The sequence below is a fragment of the Nesoenas mayeri genome, assembly GCF_963082525.1.
Source record: "Nesoenas mayeri genome assembly, chromosome: 4".
Lineage (NCBI taxonomy): Eukaryota > Metazoa > Chordata > Aves > Columbiformes > Columbidae > Nesoenas > Nesoenas mayeri.
In genome coordinates this window covers 35,994,624-36,010,288 of record NC_137540.1, presented here as the reverse complement: position 1 = coordinate 36,010,288, position 15,665 = coordinate 35,994,624, and the positions used below count along the sequence as shown (strand labels likewise).

Sequence of the window (15,665 nt, the reverse complement as noted above, 5' to 3'; positions counted from 1 at the left end):
CCTGTGACTAGTCTTCTTCCAAGTTTATTTTAATTGGTATCACAGGTTTTAAAGAGAGTTTAGTCCTGTGTTCTCTCATAATTTAAAGCTTGTGGAATATACGTTGGCCTTTAAAAGCATTAGCACCTAGAATTTAATGTAGTGAAAACTGAAGCTATGAAAATATGTGGCTTAAAGTTTTGGTGTTTCCTTTTGCTTTGTTACGTAAATTAGAAAATATTAAAAGATCAGTAAGAAAAGGAAGGAACAATAGCTTTTGAATTTTGAAGAGTCTTTGTGGAATAAATAGGTAAGTGTAAAGTTACTTAAAAAGACATATACAGAGAGATTGCTGTGCAATATTTTGATGTGAAGCCTGTAAGAACAGAAAATTACTGCTGTTTTTCAAGGTGTTCTAAGTTACAGTGTTTGCAAAAGCTCTCCTCGGATTTTGCAACACTTGCAAGTCTTCTGAGAGCACCTATGGCTATTTATACTGTATTAGATCTATGGGTTTTCTCATTTTTTTCCAGCTTTAGGTAATTCCTATTCTCAGAGCTAGATTAATTTCTTGTAATTTTTTTTGTTTTTCCCCATCATTGCTGCTTCTCATTATGAGACCTTTGTGGCAATAAGACTGAGTGGCAAGATGAAAGTACCTGTATATCCTGCTCTCCTCTCCTGAAATTATAATTCACAGACTGTACTGTCAATATAGATGGAATTCCTTTGTTCTATAGCCTGAGTTCATGACATTGCAGAGTCATCACTAATGACAAAGGATTTTTTTAATTTTTTTTTAATTTTTTTTTTTTTAAATAGTAAGGTTTGTGTCTTTGAGTATCTTATTGCTTAGGGCAAAATTGTATCTGGATCTCTAGTGTCTTGTCAAAATGTTCTAACTGTTAAGAACATCCCTGCCTTCTTCAATATGCTTCCTGTGTTTCAAAGTAGAGGTGAGCCTCCCTCTGTTTTTGCTTGAAAGACAGCATCAAGACTATGTTGAAAAAAGCATTTTGTGCATCTTTCTTTGAGTGTTGAACTCTCAAAAGGGTTTGAGGCTATAATTGAGCTTTACACTGTGACTTCTAAAACGTGTTGCCATTTTGGTTTAGATCAGGGACAAGCTTACGATCACAGAATCATTGATCAAGTTAGGTGTAGAAACTATGATGACAATATTTTGTCCTGTACCACAGTGATAGAAAGCATGACTTTTAATCCGTTCTTTTGTCATCCTTGTCATAAATATACATAGAGTGAGATCTTTGCCCTGCTGACGTTTATTGAGAGTTTTGCTACTAACTTCCATGAAGTCAGAAAAAAGTAGGTTTAGATTCAGGTAACTCTCATGTGAATTTTTTTCTTCTATTGAGTGCAAATATTATGTCATTTTTCAATTTTGATGACCTCTTAAAAGTAATCATGTGATCTTTCTTTACCCTATATGAACATGGCCTTGCCATTCAGTCTTGTTATAAAAGGGCAATAACAGAATAAGGAGCTAGGAAGCAGAAATAAAATACTTGTATGTGTTCATTTTCTCATATTAGTGGGAATCCTCTCTTCCATCAGCCCGAATATTGGCACTTCTTACCATGGCAGATATTTCACCTTTGAATCATGTTTGATTCTAATATAATGTAGAAGCAAATGGAAGTATAAAATCAAATCAGCAGAAGATGAACTAACAGTTAAACAGCTGAGGAGGCAGTGAAAATTTTTATTTAAGAAATGTGGTATCCAGTACAACGACTCAAGGAATTATTTATTTTTAAATTAGTAGATTGTGGAATATATTCCAACGCTTTGCAGATTCCAGCTGTGGAATATATTCCAACTACTTGCAGCAAATGTAGCTCCTCTGAGTTGCCAAGTGTAATTTCTGGTAATTAGGATTTGAGCAAACACTGGCAATATAATATCATCAGCTTAGTTTACCTGTAACCAATGTCAGGATACAGGATAAAGCTTATCCTAGTCTTCTGAAACATCTGCCCTCTTTCCATGTTGTCTACATGGAATAACTGAGTCTAAGATTTTCCGTTTCCTATGGATAGAATTCTTGTACAGTAGAGATCCAACAGATTATTTGTAGTCTGTATTGTCACACAAAAGATACTGAAGGAACAAAGGTGATTTTTATCTTTTGCATGGGCTTGTCCAAATTGCAGCACAAATCCTGGTCCCTCTTCCTTTCTCATACTTGCATCTTAGTCTCCTGTCAGAAAGAGAGTGAGTTGTTGAGGTTGAAAGCTCATCTGTTGTGCTGTTTTGTGGATGGCCAGCTAGCCAGCAGCCCTGACTGACTTAATGCAAATGAGAGCTAGTTTTGCTCTGAGATCTAGTTTGAGGTCGTAATGTGTCATTCCTGATGGTAGCCAAATTTTAAAATTCATTTTGAATTTATCTCTTGTTGTCCTTTTAAACTTTTGGTTTCTTTTGCTGTTATGTGTAAAGCATAAATACGCAGAAATTTCTTTTAAAATAAAAGCTTGTCACCAATAATCTTTTTCTTAATAATATTTTTTTTTTAATCTTTGGCTTTGATTTTATGGTAGTATTGAATCCCAGATTGAAACCAGCTAATGGATTTCGCAGAGGAAAGGCATAGTTACTATGGCTACACAGCACCCTGAAAGCTTAAAAGGACAAAGGATAAATGAGTACGGTACTGGCTGCTTAGCCATTTCTAGAATAGATTGTAATAATTTAAGGGCTTTATATGCTTTCAGACCATGTCAGAAAAAGTGGGATGTTAGTCATTTAAGATTTTCTATTTTATTTTTAGTTCAGATCATTGCTTTTAAAGTAGCTTATTTGAAAAATATTTTTCAAAACATCTTCTGATTTTACCCAGTTTATTTCACATGTATATATTGCATGTAATGAAATTAGCAATTACTGATCATTTTATCACTGATATTTTTACTATGGAATTTTAAAATGAGTAGAAATGTAATCCTCCGATGGACAAATAAACACAGAGTAATTGTGGTTTGATGAAAACTTGCAGTAATGTACTTTTTATAGCTTTCATTGTAGTTTTGGCTGGAATGTTTTTACCTTTGATTTTCTTATAAACCAATCTACATGTTTTAGACAAACATTTTATATAAAGAATAATAAAATACATGCATGGTTAGGTTCATAAAATTAAGGAACTGAATTACCAGGTTTAGCATCACCTTAGTGACTGATGGCAGAAGTGCTACTACCTGCCTTTGCTTGAGAAATAAAATGTGTTAGAAATCGTAAACAGATCGCTCATCAACTCAAGGGCATATTTTAATGACCTGTTAAAAATAATACAGAATGCAATTTTTTAGAGTGCAATGATAAACTCAATCTATTGTTCACCAGAAATAGATAGAAGTTCTGTTTACTGATACTTGTAGGCAACATACTTTGGGTAGTAGAAAATCAATAGGAAGGTAGCAGGTGAGCTTAGAGTTGGTTTGTAAAGAGGATAATTCATGTGCTCTTATTTCTACCTAAAAATATCAGAATTATAGTACAGCACTTCACCATATAGACTAGCAATCTAAACCAACCTGTTACTGTGGGAATTTCATCTTGCTCTTCATTGTGGATCTGAGGTTGCATAAATATGTAGTAGTTCTTAAAGCAGGTCTAGGTCATAAACTACTATAAAGTATGGTGGTGGAAAAGTAACCCAGAAGTACTGATTACCTTTTAAATTTCTGCAGGGCCTGTTCCTAGCTGCTTCCAGTGGTTTTGGACAGACAAATACAAAATAGAGATATTGGACTTTGAAATTCAACATATCAGTTTTCCTAACTTAAGACAATTGTCTTTTGATTTACAGCTTGAACAACACTTCTGTTACAATTTCACACAGAATCATTGTGCTCAAGACTTAATACTTACTCAGTGGTTTTTGTTTGTTTGTCTGGGGTTTTTTTTTTGAGTGTTTACTTTGAGTTTTTCAGAAGACCTTCACTTGAAAATGAATGCTGTAGGTTTCCACTGCTGCTTAAAATAGGGAGAAGGGGTTTTAAAGGTAGATTCTCAGGTAAAATATAAGTTACTTTCAGGACATCGCTGTTATTAGTTTTTTTTATCTTGCATGAAAATGTATTGAAAATTTTTTCCTCCTATTTATATTTCTTTGATCACTGTAAACATGAGGATGAAAAAAAATTAGACGGGCTGCTAATGATCTGTAGGTGATGATATCTAGATGAAATTGTCCCATAGTAGCAGTCATTGTGGGCTTTTCATTCCAAAACTTACTTTCCAGCACAATGTAACCTTATTCTTTAAAACATTTATTGTGCATGATTTCTTTTTCTACATGCAACATAATGATTTTGAAATTTGAATCAAGTAAAAACTAGTGGTGGATCAACAGTTTTCTTATAACATGGATCTCTCACCTTTGCCTTAGATGGTTTCAATGTAATTCTGTCCAGAAATGAAATTATAAAAACAATAAAATAAATAATCCCATAATTAGGGGGTTTTATTAATGGATATTTGTTTCATTCATAGGTGGGTTTTTTAAATTTTATTTTATAGTTTGCTCCATTTATTATTTTCTTAAGTACTCCAGAAAAAGATGCTGCTTGAAATTCAGGAGTGGATCGGTTAGAGGTGCTTCAACAGAAGACTGTGACTATGTGATATTTGATGTTGCCATGGGAAACTGCTTTGAAAGAGCATTTGCAGAGCAGATGGACCAAAATAAATAAAACAGATACAAGTATTGAATAGAGATTGTGTAATGTTCTGTGAAACAACAGGAAAATATGAACTCAAATCTATGTAACATAGTTCTTTTTTCCTTTTTTTAATGGGTATGCTGATAGCTTAATGTTCAGAAAGCAGTTCTTTATAACAATCTTGATTTGTCTTCATTTAAACAAGATAGTATATTTTAGTAGTATTTTATCTTATGCCATTGATAAACAACTGCGATATGAATACTTGAATTGTGAAGGTTTTCTATACATTTTAATTTTTCAACAAATCAAAGAAAATTTCAGGTTTATCTGCCTCATTTTCTGTGTTATGCAAAACCAGTAATGTCCTATTGTTATGCTGTATTCTACTACCATTTGGGCTAGCCTTTGAATTTACATTGAAGTATATGAACATTATGGAATGAAAAATCTTTGTGTTTCACATGTCATGATCTTGTTATCTTAATATACTCTTGGCTATTGAGAGATCTTTTGTAACCTTATACATGGTCTTTTTTACCTTGATTTAAAAAATAAAAATGACACATACCCACCCTGTTTAAGAACTAGAGTGCCTTTGTAATCATATGTTTGGCACAGAAGTTTGTTTCCTTAGCAACGTGAACACAAAAGATACCCGTATATACGTGCAACATGCCTTTGTAAGAGTACCTATGTAAAGAAATCCACTGTATGTTTATTAAATGTGTATTCTTTGTTCTCCCTGGCAACAAATAAAATAGGCATGTGCTGTTTATTTTTTCTCTAAGGAAATAGGTAGAGAGTTTGAAATATAATTTATAGTCATATGTGTGCAACAACTCAAATTCAAACTTACAAAAAGAAAAACTTCTGAAAAAATAAAAGCTTAATCTGCTTTCCTGAAGATGTATGATTTCCACTGCTGAAGAAAGCATTTTTTTTTTCCCCTAAGTAATATATTGACTGTAAAAAAAATTTCTTTGGACTTTTAATCTACAATTTCAGTGTCCTTTTGTTCTTCAAAAGCTATAAAACTTGCTCCATGGGTTGTTTTCTCCACATACAGTGAAACAGTTCTTTGGGTCATGCTGCCATAAACCCATGGATGCCCACATAACTGTCAGGGTTTTTCATTTAGTATGAAATGTCATGAAATACCATAGCACTGAATACCATGTAGTCAAGTCACATTTTTAGAGAGCATGTTAACAGGTTTTGTTTTTTGGTTTTGTTTGGTTTGGTTTTTTTTGAGTGATCAGAGTGATGTTTGTTTAAGTATATATTTTCATTATGAAACAAAATACATTTAATGTATTTGTTGTTAATCCATTTAAAACATCACATGTGAATAGCTGCCAGGAGTTATATATTTGTGTAAATTCTGCTTTTTCAGGGAGAACTGGGAGGAGGAATTATTGGGGAAAATGTTATGACTTCTACAATTAATTGGATTAGTGTAGCTGAATTTCTTCCATTGCTTTTAATCTGTGGTTGTAGTCTTGCCATTGATATCAGAGAGGCCAGAAGGCATGTTTGCATTCATTGGGATCAGGGTTACTATATGTTGCTAGCTTTCCGCTAATAACCTTTTCATGGCTTTTATATTCTCTAGAGCACACTGAGGTTGATGTATTTTTTTTGCGCATTTTGGAGAAGAGATTTCATGGGTGATTAATTTAACCTCTTTTCAATTTATTTTAAGCAGAGACCAGTTAAATAAAATACTATATAGAATCTCAGAATTGTTGAGGTTGAAAGGCACCTCTGGAGATTGTCTAACTCCTTGGGCAAAGCAGGGTCACCCAGAGCATATTCCCCAGGACTATGTCAGGTTGGGTTTTGAATATCTCCATGGATGGAGCAACAACCTGAGGCCCTGTGCCATTGGTTAAACACCCTCACAGGAAAACAATTAATCATGATGTTTAAATGGGATTTCTTGTATTAAATTTATACCTGTTGCTTCTTGTCCTTTCTCTGGATACCACTGAGAAGAGTCTGGTTCTGCCTTCCTTACTCTGCCACCCATCAGATCCCATAAGATCCCTCTGAACCTTCTCTTCTCAAGACTTCCATAGCCTCTCCTCGTACAAAAGATGCTCCAGTCCTTTAATTACTGTTGTGACCTTTTGCTGGACTTGCTCCGGACAGCCTATGCTTTGCTTCTACTAGAGGACCCACCATTCAGGATGGCTTACCAGTGTTGACTAGAGAGACAGGATCACCTTCCTCAGTCTGCTGGTGATATTCTTCCTAATGCAGCCCAGGTTACTGTTGACAAAAATGTTTTTCCCCACTTAAGTGGATGCCATTTCTGCTAAGCAATCCTCTGTCCTTGTACAGCATCTTATGGTCATATAAAGACTAAAACCCATTGCCCACACCAACTGCAGAATAAATTGTTGAATTACAGGATCTGTCTACTCCTCACACCCTTCTGCCTTCTGCCATGTCCTTGACAGCCCCCCACACCTCATCCTCATATCCCATGGCAATGTAGTCAATACTTGATGCTTTCCTGATTGGCCCTGCCATCATCATTGTTGCCCATATGGAAGAGCAGTAGAGGGTAATAGCCTACAACAACCTTTCCACAATGTCTAGATCTGAGTCCCTGGCAAGCAGCAAACCTCCCTGGGCAACAGGTCATGGTGGCAGCTGGAGGTCTCTGTCCCCCCAGCAGGGAGCTGCCCACTGCAAACACCCACTGTGTGCTCCTGCACAGCTCTGGTTTGGGTGCTTTGCTGGGCAGAGCTTATATCTGTTGACCTCAGAAGAAAACTCTTTTAGTTAAATGTTTAATATGTTTTACTCTATGTTTTGCAAGCAGACGTGTGTAAAACCATTGCTAGTGAACAAATTACATATTTTAGCTTTTTTGTTGTTGTTTTATTAAGCTTTATTTATTCTTGAATGCTATTCTGTCGATGCCATACATTCAGCTGGCTACAAAAAGGCTTTTTCCACTGGTGTGGCTGATAGAGGGAAAATCATGTACAGTTTTCCTGTGCTCAGGGAGATCAAGGATTAATCTTTAATCTCAAATCAATCTGAGAGTCTACAGAAAGATGAATCTGAACAAGTGTCTGGTATAGGATTTGATAAAGGTTATTAAAGACTCCCTTTCAAGTCTGGAAGTGTTGTTTTGGTTTGTACCATCTACAAGACACCAGCATTAAAATTTTTTCCAATGCTTGCTTCATAACGTGATTTAAGGCTACTAAGTTTAGGTTTACAATATTTCAACATGATATAGCTGGTTTCATGTGTGTCTTGTTTCTGTTTTTTTCTAGGCAATGAACCCAGGAGATAATGTGAAGGGCCATGTGAAGCTCTGTCATAGCAGGAATTTGCTAAAAGATTGTTTTACCTGTAAGTTGTTCTCTTTTTTTGTTGTCAAATGTTGTTATATCCATACTGCTGGGGGGAAAAAAAAAAAGAAAAAAAGGAGGGTTTATTTTGGCATTTTGACTTCCAGCTTAATGGTGCAGAAAACCCTGCCAAGTGCCTTATGTTTAACACCTGCTATTATTAACGTGCTATATTTTAGTGAAGTGCAAACAAACATTTTTCCTCTTCTGTTAACGTTTTTAATCTAATGAGCAAGCTTTTCATGTTGTGTCATTATAGGTTATACATGCACGGTGATGAGTGCTAAACTGCAATAGCTTATTTTTTTCAGGAATTCTTTTAAAAGTGAATGAAAGGTAGAAAATGTCCAAACCTGTATCAGTATGAAACCTTTCCACTGAAAAATTCTTTAACAACGATTGCCTGTGCAGGTGCCTTCTGTGACTCAGACCTCTTCTGGATTAGGCATCTTTTTCCAGAGTTATTAAATAATACAGTAGTGCTCTTTATGGTTGTGCCACTTAGGGCAAAGAATTTTCTATGACCTATGGTGAAATAATTTAATTTTACATACATCGCATAACAAACCCCACTTAGGAATTTAAACTTTTGTTTTCATCTTGAGTCTAATTGTTTACATCAAAATATTTAGGCAAGTGAGAGGGATGAATTTGTCCTCCTAACAATACCGCAAGAAAAATATTAGAAGATCTGTTTTACACAAAGATCCAAAAGCATTAGATTGGCTGTTGATTTTGACAGATTCATGTAGCTGAGAAAAGAATTTAGAAGGTTTTAGTTCCAATCAAGAGTTAAAATTTGAAAATAAACTATGAGATGGGGAAGAGAAAAGCTTTCTACCTAGATATCATATATAAATATGCCTAAAAACTATATCTTTAAGGAGACTTGGAGTTTACTCACTAGAATTTAAACAGTATATTAATTTTCTCCCTTGTAAATATAATTATCCTAATTAATGAAACACCATGTAATTAGCAAGTTGCTGAAAACTGTGAGGGAGCAGGTACTGGTGAAGAGTGTTTCAAAACTGATAGCAGCTGTTTAATCCTTTAAATATAACTATTTCAGGTTTTTTTCCTTATCTAGCACTCCTATACAGCAGCAACTCCTATACCTGGGCATCATAACTTGCAACCAAATGAAAACTTAAAAATTCTACTCTTCCACAATTCAAACTCTTTATGAACTCTCAAAAAATATTTTTATATTTATTTCTGGTTTGGTTTTGTGTTTTTTTTTTTTTTTTTTCCCCAGAATTACTTCTTTGTCTTAGTATTTCTTTAACTATTCTGGTATAACTTGAGAGGTGTTGAAACAACCACAAAGTAAGTGCAGTTAGAAGAAAATCCATTAGAAATTAGACTCTTAGTTCTGCATTTTGTGTTGTAAAGTAAAACCTGAACACTGTTGTCTTCATTCTATAAATATTCACACAGTACTGGTGAATCTTCAGCCCTGTGCTATCTGAAGTATCTTAAACTGACTCAGATGCTGAAGCTTTTCCTTGGGTTTTATCAAAGAATCTGGAGGGGATATTCCAGGATATTTCAAGGAAACTTTTATAATTAGTCAAGGAAGAGAGAAGAGACATGAGGCACTGCTACTCCGATAATACTGTCGTAATAACAGAATTTGTCAGATTTGTAGTATTATTTGGTAGGCTTAATTACTTAGCCGTAGTCAGGGAAGTGAACTTCCAGTATCATAAGAGTAGCCTTAAAAGACCCAAACTGAAAAGAGGTACGATTGAGTTAGAACTGACTAATTGATTTTAACTTGGACTTCTCTTTCAATCACTCTGTTCATCTCTTCATGTCTCTCTGAGAAATACAAGTAATTTTTGTGTGTGCTTGGGTGTATCAGTTGTAGATATTTATATTCATTTAAGATACAACACCATTTGGGAAAAAAGTACAGACTTGGAAAAATCTTAGGTGAGAACATGGAGAAAAGTCTTTGACAGGATGTTAAAGTTGAGAACTGCATTGCACATTGAGCACTATGAAGCACCTATGTAGCCTCCCAAACAAAAAATGTGTTATTTGAAGTTTTGCAAATATGCTGATTTCCACCTGATTTTAATAGTGTGACTGTGTCTGAGGACAAAATAGCAGGAAATACATTTGTTTGTTTGTTTTCTGATCTGAAGCCTGGTCAGAGAACCGGGAATAAGCGAGCATGGAGGCATATTTTCTTCCCTTGGCCTAAGAACTGATCCCATACCTACTCCTCCCAAGTGCCAGTGAACCTCTTTCTGGTGTGTGATATAAACAAATGTTCACATACATGTGATACTAATGGAGCATAGGCATTAATAACTTACATCAGCGGTACCATAGTTCTAAACTTCATTGTCAGCATTTTTCCTACTATGCAAAGCATTCTTCTCTAGGTAGAACTTCAGTTTCGCAGAAGCATTAAAGACAGTTGTGCACTTGATTTAGAACACCTACATGTGGAACCTCTCTTATATGGAGTAGCAGGTTGCTTTGAAGCCCAGGAATTTTAGAATTAGAGTGGGCTAAAAAAACTGTCTGTACGCCTGAAAGAGATTCACATGGGCCAAGAAACTGTCCTGCTTTGTAGGAAGTGCAGGCTTCAGCCTGTTTTTCCTAAGCCTGTTGCTCCAGAAAGATGGTGGTCTGCCACTGGTCCTTACCACTAGTGGACATTCATGCATCTTTAATCTGCACTTGAGCTGTTTGCGCTGTCTGATGCTCTGGCAAGAATGAGCAAAGGTTCTGCTCTGTCATTTTGCCAATACACTGACTTTATATACTTTTTTGCATCTGGATCATATGCAGTGGCATTAGAGAGAGGAGGATGTACTTTTGCCTCTAGTATACCTGTATTGACATGCTGTCAGGACATTAATTACTTGTTTATTTGTGCAATTTTGACCATAGGCAGTTGAAAATGCTAAGGATATAGTTGACAATTTCTGCAGACAGTTCTTATGGGATAGCCTGAACAAGAAGAAGCTTGTAAGCACTGATTAGATAAACATAATAACAATTTTATAAGATTTATATCAGTCAATATAGATTTTTTTAGAAGCATTGAGCATACTGTTTTTCATTAAGTCTGCCTACATTGGCAGAATGCTTCAGAGAGAAGTACTGAAAAGAGGAGGTTAAAAGGTTATAGAGACCGATTGTTGATTTAATAAGGGCCTAATAAAAGAAGTATTAAAGTAAATTCTGACTGGTACTATATTCAGGCTAGAAGGAATAACATGCCTTATTCAACCAATTAAATTTTGCTTGGACAACTGTAGGCAAGTAATTCTGGTTCTGTTTTCTTTGAATTCTCTTTTGAGTTGGCTGCCAATAAGTTAATGAAGCTACGGCAGCAGTCTTTATTTTCACAGATAACTGGACTGGCTTATTTGAAGTCCTCCTATAGACATCTATATTTAGTGCTTAATCTATTCACTTCTTGTTAAGGAAATGGGAGACAGTATCAGAGAGGCATGTCTCAAAGCACCATATATGCAGCTTCCTACTGAAGGCTGTAATTGATTTTATAATTCATGTATTCATACTGTTACAACAGAAAAGACAACATGAGGAGAAAAAAGGATACTATTATTATTATTCTTATATATTCTGATGACAAGTGGCTATGAGAGAGAGAAATCTAACATTTTTAAACCATGAAATATTTCCAACTTACTTGTCTCAAGTCTTTTTGCTAGAAATAATTCCATGCTGTTAATTGTGATATTGATTAAAGTATTTCTGTTTACATGTGATGTATCTGGTAGTATTCCAAATAAATAAATCAGTATTGTAAAATTGGCTGTCACAATACACAGACAAGTAACTATATAACATATTGAGATTTATAGATCATGGTGGCAGTTACTTCATTATGATCATCAGTTTTGTAATCGTTATGCTTTTCCTTCCAAAAGGAATTTGTATGTATAATTTCTATTAATGTTAGCAATAAGAAAGCAAATCTTTTTCTGCCTTTCACCATCAAAATAACATTTCCGTTCTGTCCTTTTAAAATATCAAATCTTTATGTATCTTAATATGTTCTATATAAAATAAGTAGTAGCATAAATGCTACTTCTAAATGTAAAAGCACAACAATTTCTAAATATGGTAGTCAGTCATTTTGTCAGAAATGTAGGAGCACAAATCTACTGTTTACATAGACAAAACAGTAAATTATTCCTCTTTATGAAAAGTCTGTTTGCTGATGCACAGTGACAAGCATTCATAATTTTCTCTGAATACTTCTCTTGCTGGATCTTTGGAGCACTTAGCTTTTCCCCTCTATTCTTCTCATGCACTCTGAAAAAAGCTTTGAAATACCTTCTCTTGATTCCACTGAGAATACAGGGTGGGGCCACTTATTTGGAGATCCCGATAAGCGTAGCAAAAGGTAACACTAAGACAGTTGAAAAGCATAAACACATCCCCAAAATCAGTAGCAAAAATGTAAATTATTTAAATAGAAACTGGTGAATAATAACACAGATTTTTATTTTTTTATTTTATTTTATTTTTTTCTTTTTTAGAAGATTCTGTGACTTAAGGGCATATTAGTTTCCAAGACTGTCTTGCACTGCTCTAAGTCAGGTTTCAGTGATCACTGGAGTTGAATCTTCCTCTGTTTTTCCCCCATGCTTTCGTTTTGTCTTTCTGAACTGAACTCAGACTTCAACATTAATCTCATATGTTACCTGGCACATGATTTTGTGTCAGCTGCTATGAATATATTCTGAGGAATACAAGTTTTAATTGTAGTGTTTTTGCACACTCTAAGCATCTTCCTTATCAAAAGCTACTACAAAACTACCTTGTAGAGTAAGTAGGACAAAATTATTGTGAAGGTCTTTCTTCTTTTGCTTCATTATTTATTATGTAGAATTTTTTAAATAAAGGATGTACTGAAGAATATAAATCAATATATCTGAACTGATGACACTAACAAATACAGCAGCTGTCCCTGGTGTTGCTTGTTAATTTACTTTGCTGAAGTATAATTTCATGCCTTGTTAAAATCAGACAGACAAAGTGATGATTTGCTGAAGGTGAAATGAGAGTACTTCTGTGTTTTTAAAAATGTATAATAGCATATTTCCACTAGTAGTACCAAAAGCAGTGGTCAGGAAAAAATGTCATGTAAGTTAAATGCGATGACACAGGAAAGAATGTCAATGTAACTAAACTGAAATATTTTCTCCTTTGGGGTCAGTATGCAGCTAATGTTTTGCTCTAGTTATAAACTTCCTAAATCTCAGATAGTGTCAGAATGCAACATGTAGATATCAAAATGCAGCATTCACAAGTCACCAGATACGGCTTCATTAGCGGCTGAATGTAAGGGAAGCCATAGAATTGTGCAGACTGCCTTGGAAATTAAGAGGTTGACAGCTAATCATGGAACAAGCAATGCCAAATCTGAAAAAGTGCTGTTGGGAAAAAAAAAAAAAAAAAGACATGCAAATAAAAGAAAAAAAATGATAGGAAAGAATTCTCAGGAATTTGATGAATAAATAAATAAATTCAGGTCCAGTGGGAGAGGAGGGAAGAAATAGTACAAGTAGTGAGTACTGCTGACTAATAATGTTTATTTTTAAATTTTTGTTTGGTCTAATGTTTTTCAAATTCAACAGAAGACAACTTCTTAATTTATTTTCATTGTTGTGAAAATATACATGAATTAATTCTGTAATGCTTTTTTACCATTAATAAGTTTCTGGTTAATTATGTGTTGGTTTACAGAATGTATGGGTAGGTATTATAAATGATTTGGTTCCCTCATGGTGTGGTTATAGTATATGCTTCCAAATTATGCAGCAAGATTTGGCTTTACAGCCTCCCTCTTGAGGTGACCATCTTGACTGTGCTACAGAAGTAGTTGGGAAGGGAAGGACTGAGTACTATTATATAGCTGGTCATTTGTACTTCACTTGCTTATTCCACTTGTCAGATATTACTCCATAATTAGTCCATTGACAGGAAGGGTACCTGGAATTAAGAGCCAGTGAAAATTGTTTTGCTGAGTCTGTTTGCAAATAGTTGTTTATTCTGCAAACAAGATTAACACACTTTAAAGCAAGAGTCATCATGGTCTTAAAAGTGCAAAGAGAATTGTCTTTAGATTAATTCACATGACTTAACAGGTACAGCAATTTTGTGTGAGATACAGTATTGTTATGCTGTATGTCTACATCTCATACTACCTGGCTTGGGGCAAAAAACTCTTGTTTCAACTTACCAACAGATAAAGGGTGCAGCTCCTGTACTGAGAATTTGTGCAGTGTAGAGGGATTGTATTGTCATAGAGATGCAAGAGGTGGAACAAGACCTCCAGAATGCTCACACAAGACATTGACCTCCGTACAGCTGCATAATGACCTTGTTTTGACCCACTGAAAGCTGAACACTCCTGAGATACCTCATACTGGTAGAGAAGCAATTTAGAATTTATTTCTTCATGTAGCCTAGAAGTTGATGTATCACTGAGCATTGCGTTTCCCTTCTCTAAAGGCTGGTTTAAGGGTGACCATCTCAGAAAATGGAATTCTGCAGGGTCACTCTTGCTGTAGTCTGCTGATACAGTCTGGGGAACTGTAATGATTGTGGCTCTCTGTGCCTTCCACACAGCTAGACAGGATAATTAGGATTATTTATTTAAGTAATGGACCAAAGACAGCATTGTTTCTGTAGGCTGATTCATGCAAGAATGTTGTAAGAATTCTCTATTTCTGCTGCCACTCCAGTAGTTTCCTGGAAAAATAGCATGAGCTCTTGGCTCTAAACTTGAATGAGAGAGGCAAATTCATACTTCAATAATTATTTTGATTGCAGTTTATTGTTGGTAGTCTATTTCAGATAAACCTACGCTATATGAATCATAAGAAATTACTAGCTAGAACACAGAGTTTCAATGTCAGGAGGTGCTTTTGCTCCACAAATAACTACTTCTCCATTAATGTCAGGTCTATGTAGCTGTAAATTTTTTTTCCTTTTTATTTTTTTTTTAAATCATGTGTGCATTGTAAGAGCATTGCCTTTCAACTATGCAGTAATCTCTGATAGGTTGCTTGTATTTATAGATTTTGTATGACTTTTTTACTCCTCAGGCTTTAATATACCATTTTTATACAGGTCTTGCTTTGTGAATAGTTTCAAAGTGACCATGACTATAAGCAGAAGGCTTATTTAAGCAGAAAATAAACTAAAGAATATCAGGAATGACTGTCAAACTGACAGGAGGGCAGTAGGAATACTGATATGTTTCCTGTGTGTGTTTCTATTTTTGTGATCAATCACAGTAAGAAGTCAATAATCCAAAAGTAAGTGAGAGCAAAACTTGTCTGTGCTGCTCTCTGCAGCTCTTTGTTAACTAGGAGCTAGGAAGTACGAGCAGCTTGTGGGTTTTTTTGCTTGACTAGCCCAGCAGTGTACATAGTCTATATTATACAGAGCTGTGTAGAGGATCTTAAGGAAAACAAGGTTTTGTGCGTTATTACTGCCTTCCATTATCAGCATTGCATAGTTGTTGGAGGCCCAATTCTGGGCCTTTCCGGCTTCAATTATCTTGTAGTTACTGGTAAAATTGGAAAAATATTGCTGATAGGTGGTATTTGTGTGTTTAAAT

At 35.0% G+C, this 15,665-nt stretch overlaps 1 protein-coding gene across 1 annotated transcript in view; it reads left to right on the top strand.

Annotated features, from left to right (window-relative positions):
* Positions 1-7,957: 7,957 nt before the first annotated feature.
* MARCHF1 (membrane associated ring-CH-type finger 1) overlaps positions 7,958-15,665 on the top strand; it is a 160,111-nt gene continuing 152,403 nt past the window's right edge. Inside the window, exon 1 of the mRNA XM_080344224.1 lies at positions 7,958-8,039. The gene's annotated coding sequence lies outside the window, so the exon portion shown is untranslated. The remainder of the gene's footprint in view (positions 8,040-15,665) is intronic.